The sequence below is a fragment of the Neomonachus schauinslandi genome, chromosome 12 (assembly GCF_002201575.2).
Source record: "Neomonachus schauinslandi chromosome 12, ASM220157v2, whole genome shotgun sequence".
NCBI classification, from domain to species: domain Eukaryota; kingdom Metazoa; phylum Chordata; class Mammalia; order Carnivora; family Phocidae; genus Neomonachus; species Neomonachus schauinslandi.
This window is the reverse complement of record NC_058414.1, coordinates 105048202-105072452: the sequence shown is the minus strand read 5'-3', so window position 1 is coordinate 105072452 and position 24251 is coordinate 105048202. Positions and strand designations below refer to the sequence as shown.

Sequence of the window (24251 nt, the reverse complement as noted above, 5' to 3'; positions counted from 1 at the left end):
AAAAGAGCTGATAAATAGGGTTTCTCGTCCTGCACGGCTTCTCAGACATTGTGCAGCTTGTTTTCATTCTCAGAGCAGAAAGTTTTCTTCTTAAAGCGTCCAGTGCTCTCCCTGTCCTCTCCCCTCTCCCAGGGACTTAAAAACCCAATTTGAATTTGCTCAAATAGCTTTAAAATTAGTGTTTTCCTCACAGATCACAGTCTTGCTGGATGGAATATTTTTAGGGCTATCATAAAGGAGTAAGTTGATACACTGGGTTATATTAAAGTCACAACTTCTTTTCATCAAAAGATGCTACTGAGAGAGAGAGAGAGAGACAAGGCAGCTTACAGGCTGGAGAAGACATGGCCACACATACATCTGATAAAGGACATGTATCTAGAATATATGCTGATTACAATTCAGTAAGGAAAGGTAGACAGCCTAACAGAAAAATGGGCAGAAGACCGGCATTCAGAAAGGAAGGTGTGCATCTGGCAGGCGTATGTGAGAAGGCGTTCGGTCGGTTACAGAGAAACGCAAGTCAGACCCGCCCGTGAGGCCGCCAGGCGCCCCCTGAGCACCCAAATGGGGGCTGTGTCCGCGCTGCCCCCCTGACTGCTCCCACCTCCCACACTTGCCACCCAGAAAGGGCTCAAGGAAGACAGCTGCCGTGGGCGCCACCATTAAGGTCCACGTGTGGGACAGCGGCCTCCCGGTTTTCACCGGCTCCAGGGAGGATCAGTGCAAAAATTCACCAAGTGTAGCCTGCGGCCGCCCCTCCCACCAGCAGGGCTTAGCCTGCCTACCACCTGTCAGGTGAGGGCTGCTTTCGGAGGTGCAGGGCCTGAGGACCATCTCTGTGAGGGCCTGGTGCTCTAGGCGGCCCCCCTCGTCTCCTGTGTCCCCAAGAACAGGCCCTCAGTGCGTTTTGCCCAAAGAACCATCCAGTGGATGTGGGGGCCAGGGGGTGGCCGGGGATGGTGACGATGCCCCCGAGGGCTCCTCGATTCTGGATCCCACTGCTGAAAGCTGGGTGGCAGCCACTGTGCCCCCCTTGAGAACATACCGGAGACGCACAGCACACAGTTTTGAAAAGCTGCAGCTTTCAGGCCCGGCAGCCGCTGCCAGTAACCAGGTGCTCCGTGCTCAGCCCTCGCACGCGGTCCTGGGGCCAGCTTGCATCACCGACCCACGGAAGAACCTCTAGTAGCCGTCACACGGGGGCTGTGCTTGCTGCCGGCCCCCTCCCTCCGCGGTCTGCGGAGAGTTGAGCATCCTGCACCATGAACATCCCACCAACCACAGCACAGATGTCCCCAGGTGCGGTCGGTGGGCTCAGTGCAGGTTCTGTGTCACAGACATCCAGCGAATGTTCCGATGACAGGCCAGGTGGAGTCCACTGTCCAACTTTCATGAGGCCCACGGGGCAGAGGGGGGCCAGGGCTGATGTTAGGGGCAGGAAGTAATATTTCTAGCATTACAGGCACAGTTCATAGTGTAAGGAAATGCTCCAGGTCCTTGCCAGAGAGACAGCAGAAGGAGGAAAGCCATAGAGGCTGGATTTTGTTTGCTGTCCTTGGGTTGTCCACAGACCTGAGCACTAAGGTGTGCGTGTGTTCAAGTTATTCAAAAAATGTTTCTAAGTTGGATCTCCTTAAATTACACAAGGAGGAGGGAGAGAAGGAGCCCAGGACTTTTCCTGACTTTGTCCAGAAAAGGTAGTTAGGATGTTCAGCTCAAGCCCCGAGGCACAATCCCGTGTCCACTGTCCCCAGCACCCAGGCTCAGCCGCCCTCAGCAGGACAGGCCCCACGGGGTGTGGCGCCCACACACATCTCTGCTCAGAATCCCTGCAGCTCTGAGGTGCAGAGTGTCAGTGCCCAGGGGGCTCCTGGCATGCGGCACTCCTTGGGCAGGTCCGGGGTGTTGCCCACGAGCACCGCAGGTGCACGAGGGGCTCGGTCCCCTCATGACACTCACGATGGAGTGCACGTACGCTGTACTGGTCGTGTTCCTAACCAGCCAGCGTCGCAGAGGCCAGTGACGGTACCCACCCTGCGTGCGAGCGCTGCCCGTGCCCCCAACCCTCTGCGGCTCCTTGCAGGGGAAGCAGTGTCTGAGAGGAGGCAGCAAGGTGTGCACACTCCTGAGCCCCGTGCACCGGAGAGCTTCCTGAGTGTCAGCAAGCGGCAGCTGTGTGATGCATTAGTCCTTAGAGACAGAGCTTGCAAGTAAGTCGGGCGTTGACACGACACTCCTCTGCCCTTAGCAGCAAAGAGAAGGGGAAGTAGCAGCGGGTCTGGAATGCGGGAGTCGGTGCTCAGCGGGCGGTTCCGCAGCCGCCCTGAGTCTGGGGCCCCCAGCCAGCAGCAACTGCCTTGTCAGCACCCACGTGAGCAAACACGTTGAGATAATGTCACCGCTCTTCCCTGCCATCTGGCCTGTGGATGAATTGTTTTTTAATTTGGCGTATTTGGATTCCATCTTCAAGTGGTTATCAAACCGACTCTGAATTCAGTCTTCAAAGTAACCGAGCTTTCGACTGCGCTGCCTGAAGGTGTGACGTGGGGACCGCCCTGTCCTGAGGCCTGGTCTGCTCAGGCCCCGCTTTCCTTTCTGGGGTTGATGTAGGCACTGCCGGACGCCACCTTGCGAGGGCTACTATCTGGAGTCCTCAGGACAGGTTAGCTCTGTGCCCTGCTGTCCTCCAAGGGCGGCCTTTGATCCGACAAAATGTTCTGGCTCTTTCCTATTCTTATCTCCTTCTCTTGCCCCGGAGTCTGGCTTGCTCAGCTTCTCTCTGAGGCTGGGGAACGTTCGAGAGGTACTGGGCAGGGGCTGAAGGGCCTGCTGCCCCTGCCTCTGGGTCTGTTGACACGGTGTCCAGGCCCAGGGAGAGCTGACCAACCACGGTGACTGGGGAGCAGCACTGGCCTCCTGGTCGCACTCCGTGATGCCCAGAGGTGAGATCTGCAGCTGTGCTGTGGAGAGGAGGTCGGAAGAGGGCCCGGGCCCTTGGCGTCCTTATTGTAACTCATTGCCACTTGGAAAGGGCTGCAGTGTGGGGCGTCCATTCCACCATGTGACCTCTGACTTCCAGGGCATCCAGTGAAATCAAGGATGGATTCAGTATGGGGTGTTTCTGGATATCAAGAAAGGACCCATTTAAAGCAAAGTGTTTCATCTAGCTGATTATTTTATTTATTTTTAACTTACTTGGAAGCTCGAAGCGGAGAGGTGAGGCTGAATGGGCCAAGACGGTGGGTGCAGGCTGTGGGTGCTGCCAGTACTCACCTAGAGGACCTGGCTCTCGGTGCAGTTTAGAGAGTAGTGGACGGGCCTGTGTCTTTGGGGATGGGGCCTTCATCTGGGCCATGTGCATTCACCATGTCAGGCAGAGCTAACAGGAAGGGAAGTGGGTGGTCCAATCCCCCTGAGGGTGTCTTGCACCGTTGTTTCACTCAAGATCCTGGGTCTAGGCAGCAGAACTTGTCGACTTGCTGTGTTGAGGGCATTGTGCTGCCTGGCCTGGCTATCCGAGCCCCCCCTCCACCCGGCCCTCCGACTTGGCCTCTCCGCGGGGACCAGGGGCCCCAGGGCGGCGAGCTGCCTGGCTGTGCCCGGTAGCGACCACACAGCGCGTCTCCTGCAGGAGCACGGCACTGCATTCTCCCTGCCCTGGGCAGAGCCGGGGCTGAACCCACCCCCAAACCTACACACGACCCTGCTGCTGGCTCACGAGAGGAGACTTACTGTCCCCACCCCGGAGCCTCTCAGGTGAGGCAGTGGGCAGGAGGCCGAGCTTTCCACCGTCTTCCCACCAGGACCACTTCCCAGGTCCCTGCAAAGAAAGGAGGAAGGAAGCCTACTCGACCGTGCCAACAAGGGAACCCATCTCATTCACGCTCTGAAAACACACCCAAGCTTTGGGAGGAGCTTCACCCCTCGAGCTGGCTCACCGAGGCTCCCTTCTCTGGTGCACTGTTTCTGATTTTCCGACTCCAAGACACACCGCAGGCCTCAGGAGACATCTATCCATTCCAGCTGACAGTTGGAGCTTTCGTGACAAAGCAGCTTGGATCGCTGAGAAGCCTCAGCGAGACAGCCAAGCTTTTTGGGCTTCTCCCACCTCTGAAGGGGGTGCCATTGGGCGCTTGTTAACGTTGAAGACGGCAGCGCTTGGATTTGAGCCGGGCTCTGGCTGGCAGCCTGAAGGACGGCAGTGCTCTGAGGGTATGCTGGCCCCCAGTGCCCCCTGCATGCTTCCCTGGGTCCCTGCCAGGGCTCTGAATTTAAACACCCGTGTGCACTCACACAAAGTCTAACAGAGTGAGATGGCATCTCTCTGGTCCTCAGAACCCACCGAGCAGGAAGGATCAGGGAGATGCACCTCTCTTCTGGCTTCTATTTTGAGGTCTTGGGTGGGTCCTGGAGAAAGAGCCTTGAGGTCCCAGGGAGGTCATGGACTGAAGTGCTTGGAGAAAGCATGAGAGTGGAATAGATGTGAGATACTGTCGGGATCCCAGTGAACTGGTCATAAACACCAAAGGAGCGCATTCAAAGAAGACCTGGCATCTCCTCTGGAAGAATGCGCTTCCTCACACAGAAAGGCAGGCTCTGTGCTATCTGTGTTTAGCCCATTGGGAAGGGAGCCTCTGTCCATCTTTGTGCCCCTGAATCTGACCCCGGGGGAGAGGAACCGGGTGAACACGCCCCACAGTGAGGACTCTGGTTCTGTGTTTCATGTGGCGGGCTTTAGGGGGTCTCAACCCAACACCTGTTCATGGAGGAGTGGGTCGCCCCTGCCAGAGCCTTTCAGAGATGTGTGCCTGGTCCTCTTCCCACTGGTTCTGTCATTCATTCCTTTCCCCCAGTGTTTGTGAGTCCACACTGTGTGCCAGGGTTTGCTCTCACGGGCAACGCATGTGCCTTCCCTTGACCTCCAGCTGCCAGGCTGCCTGCTTCAGGAGCACATGTGAAGGAATGATGAGAGCACCGGGGTCCCCTCCTCCCACAGTGGGGGGAAGAGGGCCACCCAGAGGATGGGATGCCTTGGCCACAACAGGATCATGTGCAGAAGGTGGCCTGGCAGAGGGGATAGAGGCGAGAATGCCCACCTCTGGTTGGAGCAGACAGTACTCCATAGGACCTGCTGTGCCAGCCCCTGGTGGAACGAAAAGTTCATGGTGTGATGGGGGAGCCAGGCTTAGAAGAGCCATCTCAGAGCCGTGAGATTTAAACGTCACATTGTGAAGACCTCGTAACATACCGAATGTAGGAAGTGCCCGGTACGTGAACGCCCTCTAACACCTCACTTTGAGTAGTGAGTATAAACAGTGCGCAGATAAGTCTTCCACTCTAGGTGTCTTATTTTCTCTGCCAAATCAGAAAGTTTTGTCCGAAGCATGACATACTTAGGACGTATTGTCCACCCCAAACAGATGTTTTTTGCACTCCCTACGGTGGCTCAGCTGTTGATCCAGAGGCAGTGATAGCCACAAGCCCCAGAAGTGGGAGACTTGTATCCTAACCGTATGACCTCCTTCTAAATAGCCCTTCCCAGAGTATGAAATGAGGATGTCCAAGTGTAAGAGTGGTCAGGCTAAGACTCGACGTGAATTTAAGGAAGGACTGTAGTTACCGGCGAAGTCCGTCACCAGGCAGCTGAGTATGTGAAGGCAGAGAGGCTAGTAACTTCCAGTGTCTGGATCACCGTCCTTCAGCTTTCCAGTCAGTTTCCAGGCGCCTTTGAACCTGGGCAGGGGAGGCGTTCGTCTGCTGAGAGGCTGTATTTGCCCCGCGCCACTTGCGACCCTAGGGCACCTCACTGGCAAACCCTCAGAGCAGTGCACCGGCTTGGCTTCCTGGAAGGCAGGGCCTGGTGAGAGAGGGCGGTGGGACCTGGACGCAGCCACAGACTGACTCAGAACCCCACGGAGCGCAGAGTCTTTGCCCTCCAGCTGCCAGGGGACTGGAAGACTCAGGAGCAGAGCCCGGTTCCGGCCCTGGGCCCCGCCAGCTCTCTGCTCATGGGTGGGAGAGGCGCAGACAGTGACAGCCAAGTAGAGCTTACCAGAAGCGAATGGGACCCGCAAAGCTGGGCAGCACAGGGAGTTAAGAAGCCATTCTGCTGGAGAGCAAGGGTCCTTCATGACAACAGCTCTGAGGAGGCCGAGGGCCACAGTCATTCAGCTCAGAAGTGCAGGAGACCCATGCCATCCACGGCTGAAGGGCCTGCCTCCCTGCCCAGGAAGAGGCACCTGAGGCCTGACTGTCCTTCCCTCAGCCACAGAAGAGCAGGAGGGGTGGAGGAGGGCGCCTGTGTGCACACATGTGTTTCAGTGTGAATATACATGTGGATGCATGTGTGCATGTGAGTACATTAGTACTCACCTGGGTGAGTCAGGGCACCTGTGGTATGTGTATGAGTACGCCTCCCGTGCCTCCGTGACCCCCATCCCAACACCCCTCTGCATCCGCATCAGTTTTAGCTCAGTGCTCCTAGAATTTGTGCAGGCTTCCTGCCAGCAACCACACACGTTGCTTCGGGAAGGAGGAGCCCCCCACAATCTCACATGCTGTTTTTCTTTTCTGGGCAGTCTCATCTCAATTTTGGGAACTCCTCTGTCCTTGGTGTCCTCCTGGGAGGCCTCTTCTGCCTGCTAACCGACTGTCTGCTTACTTGCTAACCCCTGCCTCCCCCGCTCACCCCCAGCCACCCTGCTGGCCTGCGGTGTGCGTGCGCACAGCTTTTCACTTCCCACGGCATCCTCTGGGCCATTGGGAAGGAAGCCAGTTGTCCTTCTCGGAGGGCCATCATGTCAACAACTAACAGAAATGTAAGCAGTCCAGGTCGGGGTGCTGTCTACTTGCATTGGACCCCCAGGTTCCCATTAGAATGGTCCCAGGGCTCCCACTCCAGGGGCTCTGGGGCGCGGAGCTGACCCTGGGCTGCAGGTCTTCCTGTTGTGTTCCGTCTGCCGCCCTCCGGCTCTGCTGTCCCTTGGTCTCTCATGGGAGGCAACAGTGGGCGTCCTTGGCCTTCCTGTTCCCTGCTGATGCTGCTGATGGGCTTTATGGACTGGCTTAGGGTTGTGGGTTTTCCAGACTAGCCTTTTTACCATGTTCAGGATGATAAACCCTGTCCACCAGGGCCACTTTCTGGGGGGTGTTGAGCGGTAGTGCATGGGCTTTCCTGCAGTCATTGTCCTGGGTCAAGGTGGCCTTGCTGTGCTCGACCCCATGGAGCTCCAGCGGCAACAGCTGATATGCATTTGTGTGTGAGTGTGTGTTAGGTGTGCAAGGATTCTAACCTTAGTATAAGCACTGGAATGTCTGTAAAAGAGAATGTTATGATTGTTTTTGATTTGGAGTTTGTGGAATCATGAACTTCAGTTTTATAGCCCTTCTGGGCTTTATTCCAATGGACCGTTTTTCTAGGTTTTCAGGAAAAGTTGTATCCTGCCAGATTCGTGGTTTCCGTTAACCATGATTTATGAATGTGGGCATTACTATACATTACCGACAAATTATTTATAAAGCAAAGTTTTGTATATAAAACCTTATTTCCCCGTGGAATTACTTAATAAAATTTGAGCTGTGTGCTGAGAAGGCAATCTTGCAGGAACTGATAGGAGATCTTCAGCCAAGCCAGCAGCAAACATGGGAAGCTCATGGCAGCATCCTTGCTCAAGAGCCCTCAGTACTGATAATTTGCTTTGCCTTGCTGAGTTTTAAAACATCTGGTGACTGCGGTGATATGTGCCTCCAAAGCCCCCTGGATAGAAAAAAAGCTTTTGTCTGTGAGGCATGTAGGCATTCTAAATTTCACATGCACATTATGATCTACACATGTGCGCACATGCTTGTGCATCCACATACACACGAAGGTGCACACACATGCATACGCACCACGCAGACACACATGCGTGTGCACACAACACTCATGCAGACAGTGTGAACATACACGTACACACACACGCATGTGACACACAGGTGCTTACATGCACTCACCTACACAGCCATGCACACACACATGCATGTACACACATGCAGACAACATGCACACAAGCAAATGCATACACAGATGCACATGCATGCCTGCACACATACAAATGCACACACACAGGCTCACACACGACAACATGCATGTAACATGAAAATGCGCGCATGGGCACAGTACATATGCACAGGCACACACATGCAAACACAAATGTACATGCATATAACAGACGAGTGCACACACGAGCACATATGCACACTCACACGTACGTACAAACGCATGCACACACACATGCAGTGGTGTCTGGTCCCTGGTGGAGGGTGAGGAGGTTCATCACCCTTGTCCCAGCTTGGGAGGAAGTGGGATCCACAGGAAAGGGGTTGCTACTCCTCTTAACAGATCCTTTTCAGCAGCCTTTTCCAAGCCATGAAGCATTTCACATTGTGCAGTTTTCAAGGTAATAGAAATACACTGCTCTTACTTCTCAGAGAGATATTCTTGCCCTTGGGGAAGAAGACGGTCTTATGCAGATGCTATAGAAGCCAACTTAGGTTCTTCCTCTTGCCTCTGATGGGGCCTCATGACTTTTGTATCTGTTCCTGTAGCACGAGGTGGGGGCTGCAGGAGCTGAGGGAGGACAAGAGGTCACATGCTCTCTTCCCTGCATTTCCTGCCACCTGCTTCTGCGGCATGTCAGCTGGTGCTCTTATTCTCTCTGTCCACTTTGAGCAATCCTCTACTTCTCCAAGTTTCTCTGGAAGTTCTGCATCCACCCGACTGAAGTTTGTGACTGATCCAAGTGTTCTGCTTTGGAAGGAAGAGGCATGTGGGAGGGCCTTTCAGAGTAAAGTGTGTGTGGTGCTGCCGCCCAGAGGCCTTCCTGTGGTCTCCTGATCCTGCTGCGTCCTGCTTACCCTGTTAGGATTATTTAGGTGACTTTTTTTTTTTAAGATTTTATTTATTTGACAGAGAGAGACACAGCGAGAGAGGGAACACAAGCAGGGGGAGTGGGAGAGGGAGAAGCAGGCTTCCCGCGGAGCAGGGAGCCCGATGCGGGACTCGATCCCAGGACCCTGGGATCATGACCTGAGCCAAAGGCAGACGCTCAATGACTGAGCCACCCAGGCACCCCTATTTAGTTGACTTTAACTCACTCCACACCATCTTCTTCCCGGACGGCGATGCCCAAGATGTTGCTCAACACAGGCCTGTCAGCACCTGCTCATGGGAGAACCCTCACGGCTGGGGCTTCTGGTCTAGGCGGTGTGAGAAACCACGTCTCAAGATGTTTCCCCAAAGTTTCACAATATGCACAACAAGCAGGCCAGAATAGACAAATAAGTAAGAATAAGGAAAATCGGTGGTTGGTCCTAGAGAAGATGGACAGTCACGCAGAAGTGGAGTCTGCTTGGGTCATGCCTCATCCTCCCCAAACAGGACACGGGACAGTCTTATATGAATGGCCAGCCGGGGGAGTCCCTTTGGGTGAAGGGTGCAAAGCAGAAGGATGGTGAACAGGCAAAGATACATTTCTGTAGAGCTGATGGAAGTTTAATCAAAATGTGGACCACAGGAAAAATAAAAGGTCTTCTGTGAGAACCGGAGCAGGAGGGATACCCACTGAGAGCAGAGCACCTGAGGGCAGCCTTCCCGATGGGTTCTCTACCAGTTTGCATTCAGGAGAGGGGCTGAAGAGGACACACGGGGACGGAGTGTGGGGGGTACCGCTGGGCAGCCATTTTTGGAAGAGTCTGAGGCTGGGGTCCTTTGGCAGAGTTTTGGGAATGGACTTTCAGGCAGAGAGTGAGTAAGACATTTGGCAAAGTTACAGGAGGAATATCAAATGAGAAAGGACTCAAGGACAGTCTTGATACACCTACTAGAAGATGGCTGGGTTCCTGAAGGGCAGCCACTGCTGTACCTGCAGAGTAAAGACTTCCTCATGAACAGCTCTAGGTAAGAAAGAATGTGGAGGAAGTAGACATGATAAAAAAAATTTGTTATATTAACGGATGGACTTTGGCTAAAGCAGGGCTCAGAGGAAGGGCCACAGACTTTGTTGCATACGCTCCTTTATAGGTGGGGATGCTCTCAGCTGAGAGTGAGGAGACCCAACTGTGCATGAAGCAGCTGCAGCTGCCCCGGCAGGAAGCTGGAAGTAGACACCTGCTGACTGGGCCAGCCAGGCCCAGCAATGTCAGCAAATACCCACACTTATGCTCCTGTGTTCTGTGGGCCTTAGCACATTGGCTCTTCTTCAGGCTTTTCATCCTTATTCTTGTTACCTGATGACCCCAATATGTCTGTGCTGTTCAGGTATCACATTTGTGATGAATGAGGGAAGAACAGAGACAAAGAAATTTTCCTTGAGTGGTTTTTTGTTTTATAGCAAAGGAAATGAGTTTCCACACGAGCCAGCACATCTCTCCCCAATACACTACTGTCCTTTTCACCAGCCAGGATGGGTCGCCACCAACCCCCAGGTGAGCATCTGGCTCTTCTAGCCATGGTAGGGAGGTAAGGGCCAAGAGAGCAGACGGTGCAGATCAGCCCTTAAGAGCTATCCCCATGTTACCTAAAACAGAAAGGTTAGGGGTGAATGAGTAAAGCATACAAGTTAAGAAGTTGGAAAAAGAACAAGACACACTTGAGGAAAGCATAAGAATTAAATGATAAAAGGGCACCTGGGTGGCTCAGTCATTTGAGCGTCTGAGTCTTGATTTCATTCGGGTCAGGTCGTGATCTCAGGGCCATGAGATCAAGCCCTGTGTCAGGCTCTGTGTGGAGCGTGGAGCCTGCTTAGGGTTCTATCTCCCTCTGCTCCCTGTCCCCCACTCATCGTGCTCTGTCTCTCTCTCTGTAGCTCTAAAAAAAAGAAGAAGAAATAATAAACAGCAGAAATTAATGGATGAGTTAATTATGAAGAGTCCGTAGAATTGGTGAATACTAGTAAGAGCCAGGTCTTTAGGAGAAAAGAACAAGAAAATGAACAAACTGTCAGCTAGCCTAATCAAGAAAAAAGAGAGATAACACACAAACACACAAAGTTAGATGCACAGCAGTATTAGAAATAGAATAATAATATTAAAGAAGATAATCATAAGTGAGTACTTTGTAGAAGCATGCAAATACATTTAGAAAGTCTGCATGAAATAAATTCTTTTTAAAGAAACAAGTTATAAAATCTGACCAGAGACAATGGAGGCTGTGAAACAGTACAAGGAAGTAGGAACATGGCAGAGGCAATCACAGCTGCCACAGGACTTTGGGTTCACCCCGTGACCACCAGGCCGGCCCAGCCTCAAAGCACCAGGCCTCTAAGGTCTTACAGGTAAATTATTTCAGTTCTTCAAGAAATGTGTAATGTCAGTGCCATTTAAAGGATTCCAGGTGTATGTGGCAGGATACAAAATCAATGCACAGCAATCAGTTGCTTTCTTATACACTAACAATGCAAGTGTAGAAAGAGAAATTAGAGAAACGATTCCATTTACAATAGCACCAAAAACCGTAAGATACCTCGGAATAAGCCTAACCAAAGAGGGAAAGGATCTATACTCTAGGAACTACAGAACACTCATGAAAGAAATTGAAGAAGACACAAAATGATGGAAAAATATTCCATGCTCATGGATCGGAAGAATAAACATTGTTAAAATGTCTATGCTACCCAGAGCAATCTATACCTTCAATGCCATCCTGAACAAAATTCCAATGACATTTTTCAAAGTGCTGGAACAAACAATCCTAAAATTTGTATGGAATCAGAAAAGACCCCGAATCACCAAGGAAATGTTGAAAAAGAAAAACAAAGCTGGGGGCATCACGTTGCCCGATTTCAAGCTATATTACAAAGCTGTGATCACCAAGACAACATGGTACTGGCACAAAAACAGACATATAGACCAATGGAACAGAATAGAGAGCCCAGATATGGACCCTCAACTCTATGGTCAACTCATCTTTGGCAAAGCAGGAAAAAATATGCAATGGAAAAAAGACAGTCTCTTCAATAATAGGTGCTGGGAAAATTGGACAGCCACATGCAGAAGAATGAAACTCGACCATTCTCTAACACCACACATAAAGATAAACTCAAAATGGATGAAAGACCTCAATGTGAGATAGGAATCCATCAAAATCCTAGAGGAGAACATAGGCAGTAACCTCTTTGACGTCGGCCACAGCAACTTCTTTCAAGATACATCTCCAAAGGCTAGTGAAACAAAAGCAAAAATGAACTTTTGGGACTTCACCAAGATAAAAAGCTTCTGCACAGCAAAGGAAACAGTCAACAAAACAAAGAGGCAACCCACAGAATGAGAGAAGATATTTGCAAATGACACTACAGATAAAGGGCTGGTATCCAAGATCTATAAAGAACTTCTCAAACTCAACACCCAAAAAACAAATAATCAAGTCAAAAAATGGGCAGAAGACATGAACAGACACTTCTCTGAGGAAGACATACAAATGGCTAACAGACACATGAAAAAATGTTCATCATTAGCCATCAGGGAAATTCAAATCAAAACCACATTGAGATACCACCTTACACCAGTTAGAATGGCAAAAATGGACAGGGCAAGAAACAACAAATGTTGGAGAGGTTGTGGAGAAAGGGGAACCCTCTTACACTGTTGGTGGGAATGCAGGTTGGTATAGCCACTTTGGAAAACAGTGTGGAGGTTCCTCAAAAAGTTAAAAATAGAGCTACCTTATGACCCAGCAATTGCACTCCTGGGTATTTACCCCAAAGACACAGATGTAGTGAAAAGAAGGGGCACATGCACCCCAGTGTTCATAGCAGCAATGTCCACAATAGCCAAACTGTGGAAGGAGCCGAGATGACCTTCAACAGATGAATGGATAAAGAAGATGTGGTTCATTTATACAATGGAATATTCCTCAGCCATCAGAAAGGATGAATACCCTTGGGTGCCTGGGTGGCTCAGTTGGTTAAGCGACTGCCTTCGGCTCAGGTCATGGTCCCGGAGTCCTGGGATCGAGTCCCACATCGGGCTCCTGGCTCACCGGGGAGCCTGCTTCTCCCTCTGACCCTCTCCCCTCTCATGCTGTTTCTCTCTCTCTCTCTCTCTCTCTCTCTCAAATAAATAAATAAATAAAATCTTTAAAAAAAAAAAAAAAAGAAAGGATGAATACCCAACTTTGACATCAACATGGATGGGACTGGAGGAGATTATGCTAAGTGAAATAAGTCAAGCAGAGAAAGTCAATTATCGTATGGTTTCACTTATTTGTGGAACATAAGGAATAGCATGGAGGACATTAGGAGAAGGAAGGGAAAAATGAAGGAGGGGAAATCGGAGGGAGAGATGAACCATGAGAGACTATGGACTCTGAGAGACAAACAGGGTTTTAGAGGGGAGGGGGGTTGGGGGGTGGGTTAGCCCGGTGATGGGTGTTAAGGAGGGCACGTACTGCATGGAGCACTGGGTGTTATATGAAAACAATGGATCGTGGATCAGCGCATCAAAAACTAATGATGTATTGTATGGTGACTAACGTAACATAATAAAATTAAAAAAAATAAAGGATTCCAGGTTATAGATAAATATTGAAAGTTTTCAAGTTAAGCACTTTGCTTCATAGCTTTTTAGTAAAACAGCAGAATCCAGAAATAGACTCAAATACATATGGAATTCGAGTGTGATACAGATGGACTTTTAAATCAATAGGAAGAGCTTTGCACAGTGGCAGTATCGTAGCCAGTGAGGTTTATCTGAGGCGCGGTTATTGCTAATTGAAAATCAATAAGAAGAAGACAAATTGTTCAAAAATTGTGTTGTAATTGTTTTGGGGAAAAGTATCTGAGTTCTTATTTTTTTAAGCAAAAAAGAATTTCAAATGGATCAATAACTTAAATGGTAGTAATATAAAAAGTTTGTAGTAGAAAGTGTGAGTTTGATTTATATTGTGGGAGCCCTTTTTAACTGTGATATAAAACTAAAAAGCCATAAATGGAAAGAGTAGTAGTATTTGATGATACAAAGCTTTTAAAATATTGAATAGAAAAAGGTATTATAAGAAAAGTTGCAAGAGTAGAGGACTGGCAAAGACCCAATTTTTCAAGTGTGGAGATGTCCTACAAACGAATGTGACAAACGGTACAAGGCAATTGGAACGTGGCAGAGCTGGGGGCAGGCAGTTTGCATGAACAGGCATATGAGTCACCTGTAAATATATAAAACATTCAGCCTCATTCATAATTGAGGAGAAACAAACCAAAACAACAATGAGATAGAATTTGTTACTTAAGAGATTGACAAAAATGAGACTTTTGGTGATGCCTGGTGAGAGGTGCAGAATGTAGTAACTCTCACACACAGTTGGTGAGAACATAAACGGACATGACTTTCCAGGGGAAAACACTTGTCATTCTCCAGCTCTAAGTTCACGCGCCATCTGACCCACCGTCCCTCCCATCGGGAATCGACCTATGCTTTACTTGCACATTAGCCAGGATGTCTGTGCAGAGTAGTCTCAGCGTTATCTGTAGCGGCCAACAACCGGAGCTAAACTGGGCATTTATCCATAGTTAAATGTTCCTGATGCGCTGCTCTTGAGCAGACACACTTCCATCAAAATTTTCTTTCCTTCTGTTCCTAGAGCAGACCTGTCTTCTCACTGGTTTACTGGCCTCCCTCTTAGCTCCCACACACCGGATCTCCCTAGCTTCTTTTGATCCCCTTTCCTTCTGCCGTCCCCAAGCTCCACCCCACCTGGGCTCCCTGCCTCGGGCTGGGTCATCTTCCCACCCTGACACCCCAACTCACTCTCTGTCTAACCCTTCTATTCCCTTTCGGGCTTATCCTAAATATTTCTTCCTCAGACAGCACCTCCCCTGACACTCTGAACACTTTAGTCCTGGGTGAGCACTCCCTTACCCTGAAGCCCGTCCTGCGAGCAGCTGCTTGGAAGCCGTGCTGAGCCCAGAGCATGGTGTGGGCTGCCTGCGTGCAGGCCACCCGGTCCTGTCTCCTTCTCTGAGCAGCTAGGCCTTTTGTTTGTTTCCCTTTTTCTATTGATATCCATATTCTAACTTGCACCTGTTTCCCACCCATAAGCTACCAGGGGTTAGAATTGATTGTGGCATAAACACTGTTAGGACACAGATCCCAGTTTGGGCCTTGCCTACGCATTTCTAAAGGAAGGGCAGGGCCTGTGTTTCTTGTCAGTGGTCTCTGGGACACACTGCGCAGGAATGACCCTTAGGGCCTATTTTAAAGAGTTAGTAGTGCTATATGTTTGCAGCCAAAGAGGCTCCTTCTACGAACTCTGTCTCATGGCTGGAGCTGACGTGCCTATGAGCATGACTTCAGTTGTGGGAGGGAGTCCTCGGCAGCCTTGGCTCTCAGGAGGGCAGCATGGCCTGCAGCATGGGCTAGTGAGGAGCAGCCAGCACTCGCAATCGTGGGCTACCCTCGTTGGGTCAGGCTACACTGCAGAGGATATCCTTGAAGGCAGTTGTCCAGTGGCCAGTGGCCAGGGGCCGTGACATGGTGAACAGCAGAAGGCATCATGAACCCCCCGGAAGTGTGACCCCTTGCTTCCTCTCCCTTTTACGGCTCCCCTGTCAGCACATGCCCACCTGCTCCCCCTGCTTCCACACAGCGCTTCACACTGTGCTCTGGGTGCAGCTGAGCTCTTGTCTCCATGTCCTGCTACTGTCTCTGCACCGATAGGCACGGCTGTGATGCTTTGTGATGTATGTGCTGATGCATCTCCCCACTGGGCCGTGGTGTTCAAAATTCAGTCAGACCACAACAGTGGTTGAGCACGGCCGTGGGATTAAGCACCGTTGGATCAGGAGACCAGGAGGCACTCAGACCCTGACCCAGAGCACAAGCAGCTTCCCAGGAGGGCCTGAAGGATGGAAAGATGGGTGTACACACACATGTGTGTTCATGTGTACGTATATGTGCGTGGATACACATATGTTTACATGATGGAAAAGTAGAGCAGACTGCTTCTATGGTTAGTTGGGGTTTTGACCCAAGTAAGGAAGGACATTGGGACCCCATGACATGGGAAGAGTGGTGGTGAGCTGTCCACATGGGGACAGTTTTTTCCCACTAAGAAGGAGAAGGAAGTGGGAAAGAAGTCCCAGCGTGGGTGGATGAGGGTGCAGGCTCACAGACTCATAGAGTTATCTGTGAGAAGTTGTCCCTGGGCCAGAGCAGGAGGGCAGCTCTGGGCTGCAGGGTGTGTGGGCGTGGTGCGCCTTTTCTGTGGTTTGGACTGTGATAGAGGGGAGAACATGGGCAGGGTGGCAGGGGGAAGGGTATGCAGAGCAAAACCCTGAGGGGTGGAGGCCGCTCTGATGAAGAAGGATGCACAGAAGGTAGGATTCAGGGCTGTAATCTGAGAGAGCATTTCTGGGCAGATGGAAAAGGAGAAAGAATTGGCCAAAATAATGATGTGCAGGCAGACAGGAGGTCTTTGGGGTGGGAAGGGTTTCAAGAAATACAATCAAATTGCTGATTATTGACTATTGACCAAGTAGATCATTGTTCTCAATTGTTCCATTGAAATCCAGCCAGAAGGCTGGACTCTCCCTTCAGGTTCTCCTTTGGTTTGCAAGTAAGATGATACTCTCCTCATAGAGATTATTCAGAGTCCTAGGAGCGAATAGATGTTTCTCCTCCATCTTGGCTCCTAGAGTTTTCTGAGGGTGGTAATCTGAAAAGAGCATCCTCTTGCTTTTTGTTTCAACAGCTTTGAGAGCCACACGCACCAGGAGGCCCTGTGGGTGGAGGCTGCAGGCTGTTTGCAGAGAGGGATGCTCTGGGAATAAGGCTGGCACCTCAGAGGGGCTCCTTGGTGATGCCTAGGTTGGCACCCTGCAGTCCCCAATCCATGGGTGGCATCTTGGAGCTGTGACACCAGCAAGAAGTGCCTCCCCTCCTGTTTCAGAAGGAAAAGCCCAACTGGTCCTTCCTGCCTCCCTTGCCTGCAGGGTGGGGTTTGGGAGAAGGACCGGCACACACTGGGGGCGGCAGGCAGGCAGTCATGTTGCAAGAGCTGGTCCTTTGGTTGCAGACTGCTGTGTGCAGGGAGTAATGTGTAGCCTCTGATGTCAGGGTGAACAGATTTGTTGAAGACCCTGGGCTTCCAGGGCAGGGCAGAGTGGAAGCCTTCACGGGAGCCTGAAAGGGAAAGGAGAGGCCTGTCCCAGGACAAGCCATGCAGGTCCCCGGAGCTCAGGAAGCCTGTCCTCAAGGGCTGCCACTACCCCCCCTCCAGTGTGCCATGTGGCCGGAGACACTCATTTGTGGTGGTGACGCTGTGACAGCAGATACTGGCACCGTGGGATTCAGGAAGCTGGTGCTCCTTTCTGGTGAGTGTCTCCTTTCTCCCCATGTGGCCAGCAAAGCAAAGGTTGTGACGAAGGCAAGACCCCACACTGGGCCATGGGCCAGTTATTTCAGTCTTATTTAGAGTGTTTCTAGAGCATTCATAAGAAAGGAGGACACCAAGGCCAAGTGCTCTGATGCAGGGGGAGCTACCAAAACTAGAGCCTAGCAATGCTCTGGTGATGAGATGCTCTCCCTTCCCTGAGCAGAGGGCCGAGCACAGGCCTCTGCAGACCAGGCCAAGAGCCCCATGCTCCTGCTGCAACACCAGTTCCAGTGGATTTTTTCACAGAGCTAGAAGAAACAATCCTAAAACTTGTATGGAACCAGAAAAGACCCTGAATTGTTAGGGGGAATGTTGAAAAAGAAAACCAAAACTGGGGGCATCAAAATGCCTGACTTCAAGCTGTATTACAAAGCTATAATCATCAAGACAGCATGATATTGACACAAAAATAGACACACAGATCAATGGAACGGAATAGAAACCCCAGAAATGGACCCTCCATTCTATGGTCAACTAATCGACGAAAAAGAAAGAATATCCAATGGAAAAAAGAGAGTCTCTTCAACCAGTGGTGTTGGGAAGATTGGACAGCCACATGCAGAAGAATGAAACTGGACCATTTCCTCACACCATACACAAAGATAAACTCAAAATGGATGAAAGACCTCAATGTGAGACAGGAATCCATCAAAATCCTAGAGGAGAACACAGGCAGCAACCTCTTTGACCTCAGCCACAGCAACTTCTTGCTAGATACGTCTCCAAAGGCAAGGGAAGCAAGGGTAGAAATGAACTATTGGGACTTCATCAAGATAAAAAGCTTTTGCACAGCAAAGGAAACAGTCAACAAAACCAAAAAACCCAACAGAATGGGAGAAGACATTTGCAAATGACATTTCAGATAAAGGGCTGGTATCCAAGATCTATAAAGGACTTACCAAACTCAACACCCAAAAACCAAATAATCCAGTCAAGAAATGGGCAGAAGACGTGAACAGACACTTTTCCAAAGAAGACATCCAAATGGCCAACTTTATGTTTTAAGTGGTGTCAAAGCTCCCCACTCGAAAGCCAGCATGAACCTCTGGACATGGGAGAGAGGTCACCATGGATCCTCCAGCCCCAGTGAACCATCAGCTGACTGAGGCCACATGAGGGGAGCCACAAGAGAGGGACAGAACCACTTAATTGCTGACCCATACAACAGTGAAGAAGAGTGGGCTGTGGTGTGTTAGACCTCAAGGCGGGGGTTAGTCACAGAGCATGAGGTCAATGAAGCATTGTCTGAAAAACAGGGACATGCCCACGCTTTGGCAGACACATGCTTCTCTCTGACATTGAATCCCAGGACAACCTGTCATGTGGGTTCTTCATAAGGGTAATGGTTTATATAATGGAACCCAAGGCTTCTCACTGAGGGAGAATCCATGTTTTCTGGGAACGCTTAAAGGGCAGGTGTTACAGGTTAGTTAGCATCACCTGGAGACCTCGGCAGAACTCTCCCTGGGGCACTGTTTCCCATGCAGGGCCGTCAGCAGCGTTCCCTGAGAAGCACAACCTGTGCTCAGGAATTGCTTAAGGCTATTCTTTTGCATTTGGAAACTGTATGCCAAGAAAACTGTTTCAGTTCTAGTGTCCATTGATCTGGGGCTGTCCTCTCCCAGAAGCAGGGCCAACATATGTGTTTGCTTTTCAGGAGCACCTTCTGGTTTGGGTTGGTAAGATGATGCATCTCTGGCGTAGAGCGGCCGCTGCATGTCCTTGTGCATCAAGAGAAGGGTGGCACACGTCCATCCAACCTGTCGGAAGGAGGAGCAAATGATTTATAGTCATGCCTAGAAAGCAGATGCCTTTGGGACCCCACCCGGTTTACCGTCACTTAAAGCTGGGCTTTAAGCCAAGTGCCCTCCCACGACATGGCGCCTCCCAGGTGGGAGCTGCTCACGCTGTCGAGGACCTTCTTGGTGGCGGCTCCATCGATGAAGACCCGGCTGTGTGAAGTCACGGGCGCTGTGTTTCAGAGTCCACGGCGACTCTCTTCGGATCTGAAATGACCTTGCTGCTGGCTCACGAGACACACGCTGTTGTTTCGGGCTCTTGCTGTGGCATTGCCCTGGAGCCCCCGGCAAGATGCCTCCCAGCCTCCCAGTGTCTCCCGCTGGAAAGCAGAACCAGACCCTGGGGAGGATTTGGAAGTTACTGTTTTGTGAGCCCCTCTGCCATTGGATGTGCTCTTCTGCCACGTGGCTCCTGAGCCCCTTTGCTGTGGTGTTTGGATTGCTCTGGGACATTAAGCATCGATGGCGATTTGTGAATGAGCAGGGGCCTCACTCAGAGGGCACGTTATTAGAGTCACGGGAAACACGGTGCTGTCCCATCCTGTCTGCTGGCAGAGATACTGCATGAAGGCCACCAGTCCTTCCCTTGGTCAGTCTGTGTTAGACTCTGTCCCAAGAGGGCAGGCCCTCTGTTGAGGGGGAGCTTGGTCACCTGTGGGTGACTGATGGGGACGGTGGAGGCATCATCACTGAGGCTCCCTTCCCAGGTAGTCTTTCCGTGGAGACTCTGAGCCCTGGCTTCTGATCTAGAAACTCTTCAGTGGACCAGGATGTCCCTTGGCTGACACGAAACACCACTGACTCACGTGGGGTCATGATTGCAGCCCCCACATGAAGCACACTGAGCAGGGAGCTGGTAGTGGTGGTTCTAACACATGGGGTCTGAGTGGCGCTTTTAATCTGACAACATAGTCCCGAGGCTGAGAATTCTGAGAATTGTCTGCTTGCAGGAGGCCTCCCTTGGTGGAGACCATGAAGAAGTCAGCAGGGAGGGTGGTTGAGAAATAGGAAAGAAAGGGCATCCTGAGAGTAGGGTCTGCCCCAGGTCAGCGGAGCCCACGACATGGGAGGCACCGCCCGGGCCGGGAGACTGGACATGAGCTGAGAGTCCCAGACGGAGAACCCAACCCCCAAACCCACACACGTTTCCTCTGCGGCCCCAGCCCAGCACCAGCTCTGACCCCTGAGGCTGTGGAGTTGGGACAAGTTCGTCTTCGTTTCCAACAAGTCCACTCAGCCGTGGCTTTTTAAAGGGGAAAATTCATGTGGAATTGATCGATGTGTTCCTGTTAAGAAAGAAGGTGTCCCTTTTCCGACGTCCCAGTCTGCCCCCCCCGTGTGACCTCTTTTTCTTCATGAGCTGGGCCCCAAAGGAGGCTGGCCCGGGCCTCACACAAACAGGTGTGGGGAGGGTCAGACATGCTCCACCATCTCTCCCAAATCCGCTCGAGTGAGACCCACCGTTGCTGGTCTTTCTGTAGGGAAATCCTCGCATTGAGCAGGTTCTGAGCACAAAGCATATACTCCCATCTGTGTGTGTGTGTGGAGTGTGCACGTTTGTGCGTGTTTGTGTGTGTGTCACATCAGGCTCTGTCCCACCTCCGACACGTCCCTGTGACTCAGTCATCTGTAGCTCCTGTCTTTAGGCCTCTCGCTGTACAGAGCAGATGTGTCCAGGAAATGCACCTCAGCGATGGAAAAAGCTGAAGAAAGCTAGTTTTCCAGGAGCCACGGTGACTGCAGTGCTTCCCTGTCCTGCAGGGGCAAAGGTCCACCTTTCCGTCCCGAGTGTGGGGTCGCCGGCAAGGGTGCTCTCATGAGGCCCAGTGGTTCCACGCTGCCCCTGAGGGAAAGGTTAGGGCTTCGCTGGTTTTGGTAAATGTGTGGTGTGTGGTGTTAGCCTTTGGCCACTGTGCATGTGAACATCCACAGCGTTACCTTAAAAGAGTTAGTTCACCCTTCTTTGAACCCTTTTTCTCAATGTCCTCCTCTTTTCTGGAGCTTTTGTTTTTATTTTTGTTTTTTTATTTTAGAGTGAGAGATGTGGAGGGAGGGGCCGAGGGAGAGGGAGAGAGAGAGAATCTCAAGCAGACTCTGAGTGTGGAGCCCGATGTGGGACTCGATCTCATGACCCTGAGATCATCACCTGAGCCGAAACCAAGAGTCCATCGCTCCACCGACTGAGCCCCCCAGGTGCCCCTTTTTTGGAGTATTTTTAGCACCAGATGCCTTATTGCCCATCGAAGCCCCAGATCCTGGTCTGCCTGTCTGCCCACACGGCAGGTTCACTCCAACGCCAGGACGGAAGCGGGTTCGGCGGGGCTGGCTGTCCTGTACGAGCTGGGCTGGGCATCCCCCAGGCACCCCAGAAACCAAGGGGGCAGTCTCAGGTGACATTAAGTTTTGTGTGGGGTTCTCTGTAAGAGCAGCATGCATGACAACTCCTGGGACCTGCCAAGAAAAGGAGGAGGACAGTATTCTCTCCTTTCTACAAAATCCAGCCTAGAGGCTGTTCTGTGAGTCATTATTGGGATGGGTTAAAAACTAGCTAACTAGCTAGCTAACTCATTGTAGTTCATGGTCAAGGCCCTGCTCTGGCACCTGGCTCAGCTCTGAGCAGCTTCAGTCCACAGGGCTCGATTTAGGTGATCTTGAAAGTGAAACTGGCCAAGGTAGATCTGCAAGATCTGCTCGTTTATTGGAAGCAAAGAGTCATATATTCAGTTTAAATTGTCCCAGGATTAGTGCTCAGTACCTGTTTAAAGCACTTGGGAAAAAAAATAATTCTTGTTTGGGTTTTTTTGGACAGTTAAGTCTTCTTCAAGGAAATGGTACCTTCCACGTACTGCCTCTGGTTCTTAGGGTTGTGAGGGTGGATGAGGGCTTTTGGATCAAATTGACTCTTACCTAGCCAACTTCAGGTTCAGGGAAGAATGATCAGGTTTCCCTAAACAGTGTCCATTTAAAAAGTGGTTTTGCTTTTCCAGCATCTTGATCTTTCCCATCATTAGGACACCCCGATTGTGCGCGGGGTGGTCTGGAGCGGAGGGAGTTGAGAGGTCTTGTCCCAGATTTGCGGGACACGTCGCTCTTGTCAGGGGCCTGCTGCATGTCCAGCCCTCGATCGGCCCGGTGCTGCGGTCACGGGCGTTGGGCTGGCCGGCTGCTGGCCGTCTGCCTGGAGACAGGCCGGGGGGACTTGCTGTCGAGTCCACGAGTCTTTGGGGGCTGTGCGTCTTGTTTGCCCGCTGCAGTCAGCCAGGCAGAGGTGAGGGTGGGAAAAGGAGGGAGCGCAGTCTGGGCTCTTGGGGCGTCATCCAGCAGGACACAAATAATTCGGTAGCAATATGCTCAGGTCTGCCGACCACCGAGCCGTGGAAGTGGTGCACACTCACCGCCCAGAGGCACGGGGAGGATTTTCTCCCCTCCAGGTAATTGGCACCAGCAGGCCTGCCTGCGTGGCTTGGCATGGTGCCGCCACTGTGGCCCCACTCTGCAGCAGAGGTGAGGGGAGACAGGCCATGGGGTGTTCTGTGTGCCCGTAGACTCCCGCCCACGCTGCTAAGTGCTGGGAATGCCAGGGTTGCCACGGCAACGGGAGAGGAGGCTCTTCAGGCAAACAACAGGGGAACTTCGCTTTCCATTAGCCTTTTATTTTTAGTGAAACAAGAGCCTTGTGTGAAGAGAGGAGGAGGCCAGACCACTGGGCTTCCAGAAAGGTGTTTGCAGCCCAGATGATGTTGCTGTCACTTGCCACTGGGGGCACGTTTTCTCACCTCTTCCTGGAGTGTTCATCCTGTGCCAAGGCGAGGGGCTCCTCCGTCCGAAGCTCAGTGACCTGCAGGTCTCAGGTTGCAGCCGGGGTGGTAGACTCGGGGAGTCAGGTGCCCCTGTGCTTTGCTGAACATATTCTGAGTCTATAAATGTCTACAGATAGATTGCAGCAATAATATCTACATGGAGAGGGAAGCAATTACTTTCCCAGTTCAGCGGCTGGTGACTGCTGGGTTCCAGCAGGACATTTAGGCGGATCCTCTATCCCCAAGGGTGCATGATTTCTGTTCTCCTGTGGTGTGCACATGGTCCCTGCCGTTCCTCCGAGTTCCTGAGCGTCCACAAAGTGACAACGCACTGCGTGGGCCTTGTTACTTCCACTATGCCTGCGTTCGAGTTTCCACTGTAGCCTACACGTGGAATTCTCCAGATTCGATTTCTGTGCTATTTCCAAGATTTCAGTAGTGCTTTAATCTCTGTACTTGTTATAATCAAGTCAAAAGGTATTCACATCACTGTCAATGATTTCACCTTTTCTTTTAGAAAAATTTCCCACAAGCACTTCAAGAACAAGTGAATTGTTAATTTTTTCCCTACCAGATAGCATGTAACTGAAATTGTCTTTCATAACAACACAGCTCACAAGGCAAATTTATAACTGGCTGAAAAATGATATAAAATACTGGTATCAACTTGTAAGAAAGTATCAGGAGTATGGCTCAAAAATTAAATGTGTTTTGTGTCATATCCAGAAACAGACAAAAGGGTGAAAACTGTAAGAATTCAGCGTAGAGTCATCATAAGAATAAACTTCCCTTTTATTATTTATTTATTTATTTTAAAAAATATTTTATTTATTTATTGGGGACAGAGAACAAGTGGGGGGAGGGGCAGAGGGGGAGGGAAAAGCAGGCTCCCGCCTGGGAGCCTGACGCGGGGCTCGATCCCAGGACTCGGGGATCCTGACTTGAGCCGAAGGCAGATATTTAACAGACTGAGCCACCCAAGCATCAGGCGTCCCTAAACTTCTCTTTTAAAGATTTTTTCCATGAGACTCTTTCTTTTGTTTTCTCTTTCTGTGCAGATGCATGAGCATTTGTGTGTGCTATGCACGTGTGTGCTGTGTGCATGTGTGATGCATGTGTGTTGTGTACTGCATGTGCGTACCATGCATGAGTATGTGTGCTGTGTGTGCGTGTGCTATGCATGTGTATTGTGTGTGTGTGCTATGTGTGTGCTCTGCATGTGTGTGCTGTGTATGTGCGATGCAT

At 50.9% G+C, this 24251-nt stretch overlaps 1 protein-coding gene and 1 non-coding gene across 2 annotated transcripts in view; both read left to right on the top strand.

Moving 5' to 3' along the window:
• The window catches only part of PTPRN2 (protein tyrosine phosphatase receptor type N2), a 628914-nt gene that overhangs the window by 34762 nt on the left and 569901 nt on the right, over positions 1–24251 (top strand). The gene's annotated exons all lie outside the window — the stretch shown is intronic.
• LOC123326463 lies at positions 13688–13831 on the top strand. The gene has a single exon (XR_006541112.1). It is a non-coding gene; the product is annotated as a U4 spliceosomal RNA (small nuclear RNA).